The 18,342-nt window shown below is 33.6% G+C and overlaps 1 non-coding gene across 1 annotated transcript; it reads left to right on the top strand.

Annotated features, from left to right (window-relative positions):
• The first annotated feature begins 7,744 nt into the window (after positions 1 to 7,744).
• TRNAM-CAU (transfer RNA methionine (anticodon CAU)) lies at positions 7,745 to 7,829 on the top strand. The gene is given in 2 exon segments: positions 7,745 to 7,782; positions 7,794 to 7,829. It is a non-coding gene; the product is annotated as a tRNA-Met (tRNA).
• The last annotated feature ends 10,513 nt before the right edge of the window (positions 7,830 to 18,342 follow it).

Consider the following 18,342-nt stretch of genomic DNA (forward strand, 5'->3'; position numbering starts at 1 on the left):
TAGTGTGTTGCATTGCTCTTTAGCACGATACTGCAATTTTAAGTATCATTATTGTCACACTTGTGACCCAGAGTCGGTAGAAAATGACAAACACTACTACTTTAAGTATCATTACCACTTTTCACAATTTGTTTTCACTTAGCGCAAACACTGATAGAAGAAGAATCAAAAGAATAGTCGCCAGCCAGAAGGGTAGACACTTGGGTAAAACCCGGGCAAAAAAAAATCAATTGAGCTCTTTCGTACACATTCATGATTATTACTTGGTAAAAAAAGGTACCCATTTGTATATTTTATTGTTAAATATAGTAGTGATTCCTTAATAATGTAGATAACGTTTTTTTTCGTAATGACGCAAAGCAATAATGCTTATGCATTGTGATGTTGGTTCAATCTCCACCGATTTTCTTTTCCCAAACATTAAACTTTCTAAACAACTAACGCTATCAGTCAAAATAAATTTTTTTTTTTAAAAAAAAAAAGAGAATTAAATGAAGTCATAATCAGGCATATAATACTCGTTTATGAAAAATGTGTGAATTAAAAGTAAATGAAATAAAATTAATAAAATTTGTGTGTTCTGTAACAATCTATGTTGGACCTCTTAAAGAAAAAATAATTGGACACTAATTATATAATTTTCTTACATTTCTAATAATATTTTGGGTTATTGGCGCTTCAAATAAGTCATCATTACTTAATTTTATGAAAAGAATTTTGTTGTTGTTGATTTGGTTTGTTTGGGTTTGTCATGTAGTTTGGGTTTAGTCTCTTTTTAGCAAGCTCATCCTCTTATCGTCAATTACTAGTTGCAGATATAAATAGGGTCTCGTGGCCTTGTGATATTTTTATGTAATCTTTCATTTTCTTTCGGGCTTATACCTTGTTGTCAACCCGAAAAAAAAAAAGATAAATTTTAGTTGAAAAAATGCATGGACTTTTTTAAAGTGTCTATAAGAGCTATATATTATTAACACACTGTTGACCTTAAAAATTACAAAACCTACGTGTCGCGCAGGCCGAGTAACTAATAAGCAAACTACGTCATTTGGTTGAATGCGGGGTGTGCCAGCTCGTCGGCCAAGCTCGGCCGAGGAGTAAAATTTGTTGATGTTGCGTTAAGTGCATTGCTAACTTCTTTATCTTGCGACTACGGCCGAGGAAGGAACAAATCTCGGCCTTAGGATTCTCGAGCCTGAAGACAAGGCTACTGGTTCTGCAAAGTTCAATATCAAATTCGGCTTTCAGGGTGCCGAATGTAATAACCTGGTAACACCTCACTTCGCCGAGAAGGCTAATGAGATGACCTCTGCCAATAAGGATTCGAAAATCCTTCTCGACCGAGACTTAGATAGATAACCAGTTGGCATCGACGCAGTGCTGTTTATCCAAACTGAAGGTTGATTCTACGGCAACAGTGTTGTTTATCCAAACTGAAGATGTTCGCCGGTTGCCTTCACAGTGCTGTTTATCCAAATTGAAGGTGTGTCAGCGGAAAAAGAAAATAAAAAAAAATCTAAAGATCTTTGAGAGGTTTGCGCAGGGCAATTGTGTGTTGAATTTGGGAGCTCCCTTTTTCCGTTGCCATTGCATCTGTATTTATAAGACTGAAGTACTTGCTTTGCACGGTCAGATAATGTTGCAGAGTTTAATTGCAACTCTAATTCCTGAAGTTGATCCGCATAAAAAACCAGGGCATATCCTTCAAACTGAGTCGTGGGATTTGTTCCAAGACTTTTCAAACCTAATAAAAGTCCATCTAAGCTTATCACATCACATTTGTAGCCCACCTAGGCTTCTCATAAAAACCCTTCAGTAGCCATGCTTTATCTGATCATCAAAACATCATAGAAAAAGGGCTAGCCTACTTAGGTTCCTTGCGTCATCATTATCTAAGACCATGATTTTCCTTTATCCTATTATTCCACGTGGTTGTGCGTGCAAATCCATTCAAATATGGAACTGTGCAACTAACTAGATATCAAGCTGCATCCATCACCTAACCTTATTAGGTTTCCTATTCACCATTATCTTCGACTTGTAGATCCATGTTAAGCCACGTGAAGTGTCCAGGAATCTATACAATTGATTTTGCATAAGAAAATTAAGATAATTTATTAAAAGATAATTATTATGATTAAGAACCATAATATTATCTCTTAACAATAGCAAATTATCCTAACTTTCTTATCCAACGATTAAGAACCATGTTTACTCAACGGCCTCGATCGCTTAGGCCGACGGTGTAAAATCGGGTCCAAACACACACATACATACATGATAATAAAATAGAAAAGTTGATTTCAACCTGCATTGGATATTTTAGAGAAAAGAAAAAAAAACCCATTTATCTTTTGACTGTCGTTTAATGTTAGAAAATACCATAATGAGCTAATGAGGTCAATAAATAGTTATAGTGCTCATTTGTCATTTCGTTTCATGCCTATTTTACCCTCTACAATTTCTCTTTGTTTTCTTCTTCTTCTTTTTTTTTTTTTTTTTTAATGTCATTTAAATCAACATGACTCCAGCTCACCAACTTTGGAGCCCAATTGAGATCTAACTCAAGACTGGACAACCGCTTCACTTCATCCCAACTCGTCTGAGGGCTCATTTCCTTTTCTGTAAAACTCTCTTAGCTCTTCAACTCAATGCCTTCATTCGAAGTAAACTTTTCATACAATCCCTGAAATCTAAAACTTTTTACAACTCTGTCACCTTGTGGTATGATTCAGTTGATGTTGATAAGATTAAAAGTACACCACAAAGTACCACACAGATGTCCTATTGATTTTCCTTATCAACACTAAGATTTGTCAATTGTAGCATATCAAAATAAGGTTCTTTCTCGCAGAAGATTGTCTTACCTAACCACTTAAATTATCACAAAAATGGGTTATTGTTCCTACTAATCAGCCACTGAAAACTAATTATTAGACTGATTTACGCTTATCTAAACTCAACGAAATTTATATCCAAACACTAGACACACAAAGGTACACTCACACAAATTTTCGAGATTTTAGGAGTTGGTTTGCTATTTTAATTCAATCCAACAAAAACAAGACAGAAACATAAATAAAATAATGAAAACAGATTTTAGTTCACAAATTAAGAAAACGAGTTAGGGGAATTGCTATCCTCTCTTAAAGCAAGCATGTTATGTTTCATTCAAATTCCCTTGTTTCCAAATGAAGATGCTCAGGTTGGTTCAATGTTAGAACATAATCTATTACTCTTTATTACGTAGTATGTTAAAAGAATGGTGTTTTCAACTTAACTTAGTTTCTAGCATGCAATCTAGAATGGCATATTCATAGATTTAACAAGTAGAAATCATTAAGCATTCAAGGAGTTTGAGTTATCATTAGGCATCGTAAGTACTGGTATTGTCTTACTTATCCTAGAAATTGGTTCACAAGTTAATCGTAATTAACAAGTACTACTCTAGAACACATGTAGGTCCTAATTTGGTAAGGGCAAACACACATATATTCATAGAATTCGAATCCTAGATATGCTTACTAAGTATGCATCCATAGAAAACACATAAAGAATTCATCCCTGACATAGGTAGTGAACTAATTTTCATCCATTCATAAAAGAAATTCAAATAAAATATCATAACAAACTTGCAATCAATTTTGGGGCATCATTACAGCCCCTAACTTCTAAAAATTTAGTTATACATAATTAAGAAACAAAAGAAATTCATAAGTTTCAAGAGATTAGAAAAAACCAAAAGAAATATAATCTCCTCTTGCTGCTTTGTTCCCTCCTTCCACACTTAGCTTCTTTTCATTCCTTTTCATAACTTTCAAAATGTTTTATGGTTATCACCACCATGACAATAGAATTCTAATTAAAGCCAATCCGTATTGAGACTTGTGGTTTTCTTGACTGCATCAATTTTGACTGATAGGATATATTGTGTTTATTGCTTTGTTGTCAGTTACGAATTGCTCAGTCTCTTGGAACCTATCAGTGTTAAAACGGACGTAACTTTCTCTATAAAAACGGTATTAACAATCCGTAAAATGTTCTAGAAAATAGACACCCGTCGCTTTCTAAAAATATAAGGCTCATTCTCTGATTCATTCTGAGCTGTTCGAAACTCACTACCAAAGTCAGATGATCTGCACAGGCAGTTTTTGACGAATTTGCTATTTGAAATCCCACTTGTGCTCTTTTCTCTTCTTTGCTCGAAAAATCTTACAAAACACAAAAACAAAGTAAATAGCTCAAAAATATAAGGAACTAAGTAAGAAAAGACAAGTGAATTTGATGTAAAATATGTATAAATGTGAGCTTATCAGATGTGTCATTCCAACCACTTTGATTCCCTTTCCAATGCGTAATTTTGTACTAAGTCCAATCTGATATGAGTGAACTCAGTGGACTTCTCTTGCATTATCTAGCCCTTCATGACCTAAATCTTGCTAATCTTGATGTATATTTAAACTAACATAAATAATAGATTAATTTAAACCAAATTAAACTCACAAGCGCACGAATCAATTGTAGAAATAAATGCAAATACGAGGTTGATCCCACAGGGATTGCTTTTAATACCAATTCAACCAGCTAATTACGTGAAACTTAACTTAACTAGGAAAAATGATTGATTAATTAATTATGAAAAATAATTAAAACTTCAACTTAAAATTAAACCAGGAATGTGAATAACGAAAACACACAACGAATGAAAGTTTAAAAGGAAGTAATGTGATGAAAGGCTAAGGTCATGAATCCACCAATAACAATCCTATTCCCTTTTCTTCAAGCCGATTACTATCCAATTACCATGCCAATATTTAAGGTTGTTCTTTCTAAGGTATGAATTAATCCGTGATCAGGCATCAACTTGTGTGTCTATACATGATAACTATATCCTATAGGTTAGGCATACAATTAAACACATAAAAACCCATTAAGCACTGAAGAATTATGTCAACCAAGTAGGACTAGTTTGATATTGGCCATCCTCACTAGTTTGTCTACTCTTCTTAATCTTAGTTCCAATAAACCTAATTGATTGGTCATCCTCTTAGATTTATCTAATTATCTAGAAACAAGTTCACAATGATGGCCAGTTACAAGAACGTTCGAAACTAGAATAGAATAAGCACAAAGATTAAGAACTATACATGGCATGTAATCAGATAATAATCAACAAGATACTTCGGAAATATTCATGTCATGGCTTCATCATAAACCTTAGAAAATAACTTAGTTACATATAGAAATAAAAATAAAAGAAAGATAGAACCCGGAGTCCATGGCAAAGCACATCCCTAAACTCTTCTTCACAAATTGCGGAGGTGGTGAATGGTTGTATGATGTTGGGTGATATGGGTTTGGGGGTCGTTTGTAGAGAGAGCTTAAGGCACTTTATTTATGCTAGAAAAACCCTAAAAGGTCTGGGAGAAACTCTCCGAAATAAAACAAACTCCTAAACAATTAATGACACAAACTAGGAAAGAATCTTTCTTGGCTTGGGAAACACGTCATCTGTCTTGCGCGCCAAGTTTGAGGCCGATTTGTCTTCTGTAAAATTCTGTAAAAATATGGGAAATGTAGCTTTATCTCTTATCTTTCCAAGCATATATCGCACGCCACTAAGAAAAATCGGGAAAGCCTTCAAATCTTCATTCTCCCACAGCTGTACAATTCTGACGGGAAAACAAGTTATGCAGGATTGATTTGTAAAACTGGAACGAATGGCTCCAGGGAAAATTATGAAAGTTGGACACAACAAGCTTCAGCCTCTTAGCTTCCTTCTCCAATTGGCCTTGCATCAAAACTCCTCCAAAAGGTCGAATTATCACCAAAAACGTTCTAAGTGTGCATAATGGCTGAAACTGAGAAAATGAAAGTAATAAGGCTCTTTTATAATCAATTCCTTAACAAAACTTAGGGATAATTAATATGATAAATAATGCACCTATCAAGTCTCATTGCTTTCTTTACATTTCCTGTTAATTTACATTTCAAGTCATTTAGCTCAGCGCATCAGCCTAGATTTTAATTTTGTAAACATTTGTAATCTTGACTTCATCGTGAAATGATTACATTTTGTTTCTTGCTTTAGTTTCTACCTCGCTTTCATTTACTTTTTAGGGAAGCATACACGAAGTTACACTAAATTTTAAGTCCTCGTTCGCTCAAGGCACAAAAAGTAACTTAACCAAACCACCACCCCATTCGGTGCATAATCATTTGGTTAAGAAGTTAGATTGATGCGCAACTTTTATACACATTCAAACACAAACATTGTCTGTTGGCAACCTCCAACATTGGTACGCCTATTTTCTCTTTCTCTCAAATCATTCCGTGGCGCCAAGACCGAAATCAACACTCGGGACAAGTACGTGTTGAACCAAATCCAGACTCCATCCAAGTTTTGACACCAATAATGACAATTCAGTTTACAATTTCAAATTCTTGCTTCATGAGGTTTTGAAACTTTATAAAATGTTAATTTAGTTCATTGGATATAAATACTGCACCTATTGACACTTTATCAAGGTGAATTTTTTCCACGTACCTAGTAATCATCGTATAATTTGGTGAAGTGTTTAGAAGGTTTCTGCAAACAATAAATGTAAGCTAGAGGACTCCTGGGAACTTATGAGATATAGATCGATGGGAATAACAACCATGTTACTGCTACGAATTGCATGGAACTTCTCGTGGCGGTTCCACGTTAGGATTCTTCCACTCGACGATCTTGATTCTCAACTAGGTCGCCCTTTTGGTTCATGGTTCACTGGCCTTTCCCTTTCGTTTTCAAATTTGGACCTCTGCCAAATTTGGCCCACGTGATTTTAGATGACAACAATCCATCAAAGCTCATTTGACTAAAGCCTCCCTAAACAGAATTAGTAAATTTGGTTCTTCAAAATTATACTTTCAGTACCAAATTGTGCACTAGTATTTTTATTTTTTTCGATCCTGGCTCAGAACTAAAAAAATAATAATATTGCGGAGAGTTCGATTCTGGCTCAAGATGAACACTGTTGGCATGCTTTGGTCTCTCATTCTTGTTGATGTATAGTTCATTGGTGATACTAAATTTCATCAAAGTCGACTGAATGAGCTCAATTAACTTAGGCCGAAGCTCTAACAAATACGAGGAATTAGTACCATAAAGGAGGCCCAAAGAGGTAGCCTGATCACCAACATCAAGCTGACAAGCGACAAACAATGAGATACATTCATAAGCATAGGTCATAGGCTTAACGTGCGATTGATTGTCACAAGGCTTACAACATGACCAAGCCTAGACAAGCAACTATGTTAAGTATTTGTCGCACAACTAAGAGGAGACAGACGGTTGGAATCATTAAATTCTCATATAAAGGGTGTCTTACCAATCTCTCTAAAATTCGTCAACAAAAGGAGAATGACTTATATGGCACGAGTACACAGTTATGGTAGCGTCACATGTCAATAATATAAGGACATGTGTTAGTTTCTCTCCATGTGTCCTTTTGTTAATGGCACGAGAAGCCATTGTAATGGTGTACAAGTGTCATACAAGTTCTTCGATAGGAGATCCCTAACATATGAACCATGAGTGAAATAGTGAGAAATTTTGAAGGAGAACAGGGAGAAGGCCCATACACTAACCTTATGGACTCAAGAGTCAAGACCATCTTTTAAACAAATTGGGCCGATGGCTTGTAGCCCGTAATCTTGGTACGTCCATTAACAAAATTGTTTGGGCTAGTGCTTAACAATTGGGGTGGTGGCGCAGTTGGCTAGCGCGTAGGTCTCATAGCTTCTGAGTGATCCTGAGGTCGAGAGTTCGAGCCTCTCTCACCCCAACACTTTTTTATAAATCAACTTTTTGGCTTTTCCTAAAACCTAATATTTTTTTTGTAAGTGACTTAAAACCTAATATTTTTACTTGTTTGCACCCGAAATTAAACCCCACAAAGGCAGTCAATTTTGGAACCTCTCACTTACAAGTGAAGATAAATACTTCTAGATCGTAATACACCGTAATACTTTTTTATAAATCAACTTTTTGGCTTTTCCTAAAACCTAATATTTTTTATAAGTGCCTTAAAACCTAATATTTTTACTTGTTTGCACCTGAAATTAAACCCCATAGAGGCAGTCAATTTTGGAAGTTAGTAGAGCATTATTGCATCCAGTATCAGAGGTGGATCATTCATAATTTCATATCATTAAACAGTGGAAGTGGTCCTTAATCCATAATTCTGGCTGCCTGTCCTTCTCCACCAAATTGATGATATTATTATTCTGTTAAACAATTTATTAGATCCATCAATCTCCAACTATCAAACAACTTATTTTGGCAAAGGGATGTGATTGGATTGTTTTAATTAAAATAAGTCCAAAATTTGATACCATTAGCAATTTTACTACCTGGTATTAACAAATAAATGAGATTGGGAGCGATCTCGGTTATAAATTGTGAAAGGCAAAACTGGTGGTGAAATGTTTTTAGTAAACACATAAGTACGTTGCAAGAAGTTTGTAGCTCATATTTGAACGCATTTACCGCTTGGACTTGAGGTTACAAGCTTTTTTTCCTACAAGGTTTCATCAACTCCCACAATAAAGGCACCATATCTGCAATTTGATCTTTATTTCGTTTAAGAAAATTTTAGAAGAGTAAGGAATTCTAAAATTAGTATATGAGTCCATCTTAAGCAATTAGCCAGGACAACTTTGGAGATCAGAAGCTGTGTGCATGATATATGGACCTACAACTAAAATTAAAAGAGTGGGGGCAATCAAATGGCTAAAGTGGGGTTAAGAAAACGAATAACGAATCATATTTAACATGCATGCACGAACCTTTTTAATTATTTTTTTCAAAAATATCTTTTGATTCCTACAAATGATTTGAAATGTCGTTGCTCCTATTGCTACTTTCTTTTTTCAGGCTGTCAGTAATGGATCTAGTATTGATTTTATATATTAATCTCTTTTGGGTTCACGCCTCAGACTTTTTTTTTTTCTTTTGATGCAAGCAATATTGGGAAATGAAGAATTTGAACTCAAGATCTCGAGTGCAAAAGATTAAACATCTTTGATTTGATTTAGTTATGAGATACAGTAATATTATATATATATATATATATATAAACATTTATTGGCATATAAAAAGATTTTCTACTTTAGCTACACTCATGACTATCTTATGTTTATTACAAAACCACCATAATGTTAATGGTATTGTACAATACAAGAAAAATGGACAACAACAACAGCAGCAGCAATAGAGCAAGTGTGGTTGTTACTGGCCTCTCTATTTCTAAAAGCGCCATAAACAGTCTAAAGAATGACAACTTTTGATTTTTTGTCACATGTTTTGATTCTTTATCACACTTTAAGCAATAAGTACCAGAGCCCAACAGCCACGTTTGCTCTATGACTGTTGCCCTTTTTCTAGTAATTGTCTTCTAAATTGCCCTAGCATAAAACGGAAGTGAACTTTTAATGGCTTAGACCAAAACATCAAAACTAGATTCAAATGAATAAAATTCTTATTGTTTGGGCAAATAAATAATGCAGTACGTAGATAGTTTCATCAATGCCATTTGATCCTCCTTGTGCGAACACGGAAGTGGGAGCCATGCATGCACGAGAGATTATTGACATTTGTGAGCTCAAAGCCTGAAATCTGGTTATGCAGTTAATGCAGAAAAGATTGGGAAGTTATTCTGATATCCTTGTTCTGGCCACGCAGCTTCATATTTGGTTCAAATTTTGAATTTCAATGTCAAGTTAAAGCACGTCAAAAAAGTACTAGGCAGATAGTAAATAAACACTATGAAAGGAGTAACGTGATTGATAAGTCACGTACACTAGTAGTCTAGTACGTAGAGTACCAAATCAATGAACTTGTGGCCGGCCGGTCCGGCTTTCCGGGAGCAATTTCAATTTTCAACAGGAAAAGGAATAAAGGTTGATTATTGCTTTTTTTTTTTTTTTTTTTATGGTAGTTTATTTTTTATTCTTTTAAAAAAAACGTACGATATTTATTCAGATAACGAAAATACATGGAAGATGGTGGATATTGGACTCAACTATGTCTGGGCTTTCAACCCACATCCAAGAAAAAAAGAGTACGTTATTATAGAAGAATACAGTAGATAATTTTTTGTCGCCATAGGTTCATACCTCTCCTCCATGTAGCAAATCTACCATGATGCCTGGGAGATCCTCGAACCAAATCGTCTCCTGGGTAATTTGTTTACGTGCAAATAAATAGGTGGAGTTGGTATAAAATAAAATAAAATACAAAAACATCATCTCATGCATCGCATGGCATCACTTAATATGGTGCGCGTATCATATTTACTCGTATAATAACGTGTATATGTTGGGAAATAAAATTACACATTGGCATATGATAAAATAATATACAATTAATATATTGAAAGTTTTTATTCATGGTATTACAGATGTCTTTTGTCATAAAACTCAACACTCAACACTCAACACCTAGTAATAGGTGATTAAGTTGAACAATATCTATGATGTTGATGGTGAACCATGTGCTAGGTTTATAAAGTTTATATGGGGGTATACACATACATACATACATACATACATACATACATACATACATATATATATATATATATAGAATTTAGTACTTGTACCAGTATTATAACTTAGGTATATCTCATGCATCACAACAAAATGTCACGCAATATATGCAATAACTTCTTGGCATAAAACAGAAATGGATCATCTTTAGTATGAAAAACATGTTCAAATTGCATTGTATCATTTTCTACTCAGGGCTGGTTTGGTATTGCTGTGTTTTGAAAAAAAGCTATTTCTGATGTGCTGTGAGAATAAGCAGTTGTGAAATAAAGCAGCAGAGTGTTTGGTAAACTTTTTTGTAAAAGTGTTTTTGAAAAAAAAAAAAAAAAAAAGGTAGTATTATAGTGTTTGGTAAACTTTTATGTAAAACAGATGTGAAAAAAAGTCGGTTTTTCAAAGCTGGGTTTTGCAACTTCTTATTTTTGGCTTTTTTTTTTACCCAAAACTGTGAAAAAAGCTGAAGCTGAATGTTTACCAAACACAAAAACAGCTTCCAACTTTTTTTTATACTAGTTTTTTCAGAATCACCTCAGTACCAAACCAGGTCTCAGTTAGATCTTTTTAAGTCAATAGGTTTTTTCTATGACGATCAATGAAAATGGTATTGTGAATTTGGCATGGCTTGGCTTAAAACTATATGGTGGCAAAGGTTTCGTCTATTGTGATGTTTAATCTAGTGTCCTTTTGCCCATGGGTCTTGGTTTGATTTGACTGTCAATTCGATTGTATGCACACAATACGGTGGAACCTGCGGTGTGGTCAGTGGTCACTAACCAAGAGATTATACTGAGCTATAATTCCTGGTTGTGTATGTAGTGGCATGATTTCTGCATAGTTTTCTTTTTTAGTTTCTGCGGAATTTTAATAGTTGGGTTTTTTTTTTATATTTTAATTTGTTCAATTTAATAGTTAAAACAAAATAAAAGTATGCGAAATAAAAAGAGTATACCAAAATCATTTTTCTTCGTAGAAACTGCACTTCAGGTTTGTAATTGACATTTACTGAGTTGTTATGTATTTCTTGCCAAAATTATTTGCATTTGTGTGAATTATCTTAATATCAATAACTTGATCACTGGAAAATATATACACATCTGGAATCTCTTGTAATTGGTTGTTCTTGTTAATGAAAGACTATCCATCTTGTCAAAAAAAAAAAAAAAAAAAAAAAAAAAAACATAGAAGGATATATTGATCATATACCTTTTCTTTTAATGCATTTTTGCTCACTCTCTACTAAAGCAAGGGTGATGCTCAACCCTCACAATCCTGCTCCCCCTCTCCCCCCCCCCCCCCCCCGGAAAAAAAAATTAATTGTCATTATATTCGTTTAAATTTCATAATTTAAGTCTTAACTCAATTAAACCAAATTAATCTAACCATAAAAAAAAATTAAAAAAAATGAGCGTCGACATAAGAAGGGTGAGCAAAGATGCACTCTCTCTTTTCACTTGGGCAGTTTTCAGTGATGAGAATGTTTTCTATTGTACATCAAGGAAAAAATCTCATTTTAGTTTTATCTATTACTCAACTCTATACTGCATCTTTCTTTCTTTTTAACCTTTTTTCTTTTCTGTCGGTGAGTCGTGAAAGTGTTCTGCCAAAGTTAATTATAAGTTCCACCTGGCTTTACTATTTTTATCTTTCATAGCTTCTTGCACTAATTAAATTAAGTGGTTGTTTGTACATTCAAGTTTTGTATGCGGATATCATTAATTGAATTTAAAATGAAAAGAGTCTTGTACCCATATATAAATTTACCATAAAAGATTAGTAATTTCTTAGAGAAATTTGTAACATTGGTCTCTCAACTTTAACTCAATTCCCTCAACTAAAAATCCATTACCAATGGTCCCTCAACTTTAATCCAATTAGAGAAATGGTCCCTCAACTTTAACCAAATTGGATAAATGGTTCCTCGACCTTAACCCAATTGTAGTAATTGCCCTTGCAACATAACTCATTTTGACAAAATTTTGATGAGAAAATGACCATAGCTACACATTTTGATGAGTTGAGGGACCAATAGTAATAGATTTTTAGTTGAAGGACCATTGCTCCAATTTGATTAAAGTTGAGGAACTATTGCTACAATTTACTCAATTTCTTAAAGAAAACAGTTATTTTCTCAAAACACCCGTAATGTTTTAAAACCGATCCAGATCCTCTTTGAATCTTTTTATCTGGATCCTCTTAACCACATCATCGTGCCCGTTCATGCAAAGTTGACGCATTGTGTAGCTAAAGATTGTGTTTAATTTTTTTTTTTAACTTATTCCAAGAAAAAACGGGTGTTGCCTCTTTCTTCCTTTTTCCCTTGGTCTTAATGCCGCTCTCTTTCCTTCTCTCTCCCAAGTTTCCCTAAATCTCAGATACCCAGCAAAGAAGCATGAGTTCTTCCATGTCAAAATTGAACAAACATTAGGATACAAAACTAAATGTAAAGTACTCATGCTGCTTTCAACTCCACATAAATCTTGAAAAATAATTGATGACCCAATTGAAATTTGATTCAACCTAAGGGGTTTATGTTGGACAACAATTTAGAAACAATAAAATAACAGATGTACAAAACTAAAATACTTATACTTTATTATTCACAAATACTTGCAATACAGAATGCAATAACACAATAATTACAAAAATTAATATGATATTAACTTGAATGAATTGAAGGTAGAGGCTAGCGCAAACGCTATGTCCTTCAAACAGTATTTCCGTCTCACTCGTGTGCTTGTGGTTCTACAACGTCTGCTCGACTAGGATACAACTACCTAATTCTACAACCTGCACTGGATTAATTTTAATTCCTTGGCCCCAAGTGCCCCAACCCTTGTCTTGATTAATTAATATTAATCTTATAGTATAATCATCAAGTCTAATCCACACAACCATAAGACTCAAGCCTTCAATCCATTTTCAAATGGTCCAAGTTCTAATTAATAAGAAAAAGGAATAAGCCTATATAAAGGCTAGTGAAAAAATACTGTTGACCAATGTGGGACAAGAGGGTCTCAAACTCCAACAGTTTATAAATATTTAGACGAATACTATTGATTAGATCAATATTAGGCAGGATGGAAGTATAAATTTACTGTATTGAATATAAGCATTTGTCTGACAACATAACTCTAAGTCTCTAACCTCTCAATTTACCCATTAAAAAGTGGTTGTATCTTAAATAGAGTAATTTGTCACTGCAGGGCTTTTGTTTTCATAGATGATGGAACTATATCAAGGGAAATGAACCTACATAGCTAACATATGAAGCAGGCAAGAAGTGATGTGGAGAGGTCACCTGCTAACATGCTACTTGAATTATGCATAACCAAATTTAAGCAGTGCATGGGGGTTATGTCTTCAGCCAAATCACCAAGATAGAAAATCAAAGTGCCCTTATTTAAAGACATCACATGCACTGCGGGGTCTTGAACGTGCACGTTTATCTTAATCCAGCCGACATCCCATAATGCCATGCATGATTGGCATTTTTAATAGCTATGTGTCATTAGTTTTGTGCGATTTCTGTGGTTTTCAAAGTGAAACATTCGAAACTTAACTGGGTTTTAGTTTGATTTATATAGGGCAGGGGTTATATCGATCTCTGATTAAAAAAAAAAAAAATTGAATTTTATTTGTAAAAATTACGTTTATAGTTCTCTATTTATAGGGTTGGCTACAATATATGCATCTAACCGTCAATATAATTGTTAGTATATGTAAACCAGAAATGTATATATGATATATATAAATCCCCATTTGCGTATACATTCCGACTAGAGATGCTCTAACAACCGAATATTTCTCCCAAAAACATCATAGTCGACATGATCTAATCAGGCATGATAAAGACCAGTTTTCCATAAGTTTGCATTGGGGTGATGGGAGTGGAGTTATCAGAAGTAGGGTCATGGGAGTATTCATCAAAGTATGAAAGTCGGAGTGAGATGAGGCGATGGTGTTGGGTTTTGTATTGAAACATGTGAAAGACAAGTTAGGGTTCAAAGTCATGTAGAGTAAAATGAGATGAGGTGATTTCTGATGTGAGGCCACCAAGGTCAGAATGTGATATCCCGGTGGTTAAACTATAGTCAATCACATTTTTGTTTTCCTAACATGTTATTTATATAAACAAAATTGACACGCTTGTTAATACTTGATAGATAAAATAAGACAAAACGATAAACAATATGTGTCACATAACTCAAAAGACCATCTCACATAGAAGTTCCAATCAAGTAAAAAACAAAAACCCTAGCCCATAACTTGGAACAGAAGCTACAATTCAAATATGTCAAATTCTTGAGTGAATCTCAAGCATGACAAGTGTATTAATTAGGTCCTTATATAAAATACAGAGTTATATATAAGCTAAATCCTGTGGCTAACATGCTAGTGCTATACAGATGGGTTGATAAGATAACAAGACCCAGAAAAATCCTCCCCAGTGGACGACATCAATAATTAACATTATACACTAACACAATAATTATCTTTTATTTAACAATAAACAACACTCACAAATTCCACAAAAGCGCGTTTTAAGCTTCTTCGTTCACCTCTTTGACATCGACGTACGAGGAGCACTTGCCCTCACTAATTAATCATTCCTCTAATTATATTAATTTAATATATAATGGAAACAAATATATATACAACTTGGTATTATGATATTATATATGTTAATATATGTTTGACTGTTGAGTTTTTCATTAGTTGACTAAATCCTACTGCAATTATTTGATGGTCCTGACAGTGAGATTTTTCAATGAGTTAAGAATACAGTCTCATACACAACGTGTCATAATATAATTTGTTAAATATATATATATATATATATATATTTTTTTTTTTAAGTTTTCAATAAATTATATTATGATATTTGGTGTACATGTCAATGCTCTCAGCACACCGAAAAATTTATTGCCCTGTTATAGCTGATTATTTTTTCGATTAATGCTAATCTAGGAGATAATTATCCATGGTCATTAATTGTTTTATTGTTTCAGTGTGTGCATAGTACTAAGTCAAATGGTTGATGATTTGCAAAGGTGGAAACACACCGAGACATACGCATCACGTGAAATGCTTTGACCTAAACGTTCATAGATCTGAAGCGCCATCCTCCCAAGTATATTATAATTCTTCTTTCAAATGACATTAATTAATTAAAATCGTTAGAGTCAAACAGGGGATCAAGATCCACTATAATTTAGATCTACTTTTAGGGTTGGTACTTAACCATAAACCTGTATGTGAGTGCTATTATATTATAACCCTCAACATTTACAAGTCTACAAGATTTACGCTTGTGGTTGTTATTTTTTCATTTTTTATTGTTTTGGTAGGAAAAGATGGAACTTCATTTAGGAACATCATTCATCTAGGAGAGGGATTTTGGAATTTCAAATGCATTATTACTTAGCAAAATTATACACTATTTTATTGTGTGTTTAATCTTGAAAGTAGTTAAGTTAGTGTTATTGTTCATTTTTTGCATTACACAATCAATGTATCTCTTTTATTATGAGTGTTGTGGTAGAGTGTTCTTTTCTGTGACATGTCTTGTATTGATTGCATTGTTTTGGGAGTTCAATTTCAATCCTTAAAGATGAGGAAGAATTCCCTTCAAAACACTTCGTGACCGATTTATAGAACCTTCTGCTTGTGATTGGAACCTTTAAATATTACAATTACTATTTTAAGATTAAAATCAATAAAAATATTAGATTATTTAGTCATCGAATTGTATAAAAGTACGTAGTTAGTTGGAATCTATAAAAGTATTACAAACCGACTATTTATTTGCTCCAGTTTTTTATGGGAGTTTTGTATTTTGCATTTATTACTTAGCATTTCTCATTATGCATTAGTGTAATGTGTGTTTAGTCTTGAAAGTAGTTAAGTTAGGGTTATTGTCCCATTTTAGCATTACACAATCAATGTGTCTCTTTCATTATCAACAGTGGTAGAGTGACATGTCTTCTATTGATTGCATTGTTTTGGGAGTTCAATTGGCTCCTTAAAGATGAGGAGAAATTCTCAACAGCCGATTTATGAACCTTCTGCTTATGATCAGAACTCTAAATATTATATTATTATGTTAAGATTATTTCTGTAAAAAATCAATGAAAATATGAAATCCTTTAACCATCAAATTGTATAAAAGTAGTTGGTTGGAAATTTGGAACTCATAAAAGTATTACGAACTATTTATTTGCTACAGTTAATTGACTAAACAATCTTAGTTTAATTAATTTTATGCTAAAATGATATAATACATAATGATTTATAATATGCATGCTTTTTATAATAAACACAAAAATTCTTTAATTGACCATGAAGTGTTTTGAAGAGGAATTTCCCTCATCTTTTGAGGAGCCAACCATTCCTCTTGTTTTGGAGGAAGAGCATGTGTGGTCACAGTATAAAAAATAAAAAAGAAACACCTTCCATACTATATGAGCCATATTAAACTCAAATTGGGACTATGAATTGAAAAAATTCAAATAGAGCCTCAAATTGAGACCACGAATTAAAATATGAATCTCAATTACAAACTCGAATCAAGTCCTTAAACCTAAATTATATTAAAAATGGTTATGATCGATATGGAGTTGGTTTCACGTGTAGCCCACCCCACTAAAGATTAGTTCCATATGAGAAGGGGTGTTGAAGAATGTAAAATTCCTACATCGGAACCTGACCGAATCATATACACAATTTATATTGAATGCTACTGCTACTAATTTCATCGAGAATTTTTGTGTAAAATCCCATACATATTGGATTGCACATATAATAAAGTTGTGAACAATATCAATACTAATTCATTGTGACTTGATGGACCGATTCTAAAAATTTGTCAATATCTATCTAACCGATGAAAAGTTTCTATATTGACTTCTCCTCTTATTGTTTATAGAAAAATTAAGACAAAAACTTTCATTTTCCAAAGAGAAAAGGAAGGAAGGGTGAAAGTGCTCTAAGAGATTAACTCTTAGTCAAATGGTAATCTTTTTTTAAAGAGAAAATTTTCTCATGTAAGTAGTATCCAATCTTTACCATATCAGAAATTCAATAAATAAAGCATGACAATAAAAAAAAATTGTCAAAAAATAATAGTAAGAACTCTACTCATGAGCAAGTTTAGTGGCAACAGAACAACCCACCCACCCCACCTTGGCAGGCCGCAGCCTTGTATAAGTTTACTCATCAATGGTGACCACATTGTAGGGTGAAATTGTTGAGATTTTGGTACGGAGGCATTATATAGGGCAAGCATGCATATGGTGCTCTCAGTCTCATCAGCTCTGAAAATTTTACATGCATGGAACGACAAGGGTCCCAATATTTCTGCCATGCCATGAGGAATTCAGGATGAGGATTGAGGATTGAGGATCGAGGAAGGTGGGAAATGGCCAGCTTATATTATTGTCCTACTTTCTCGATTTTTAATTTTTTTTTATCTTTTTTTTTTTTCAATTGCATCATAATTACTGAATCATGAAATCCATAATGCTAAATGTATGGATATGTACGGTTCGAGAATGGACTGGTGCTGGTTGCATTTGTCAACCAAAAAATAAATACAATAAAGAAGTACAAATTGATGATACCGATCGAGCTGAACTCATAGTGACTAGTGCATAGTTCGTTGTATCTTGTTGGAATTTAATAACATCAATACAACGAACTATGTAGATATCTAGTAGCAACTACACAATGTTTTTTTAGTTTCATGACTAT

This window comes from Pyrus communis, chromosome 8 (genome assembly GCF_041283825.1).
Source record: "Pyrus communis isolate YQ-2024b chromosome 8, ASM4128382v1, whole genome shotgun sequence".
NCBI lineage: Eukaryota > Viridiplantae > Streptophyta > Magnoliopsida > Rosales > Rosaceae > Pyrus > Pyrus communis.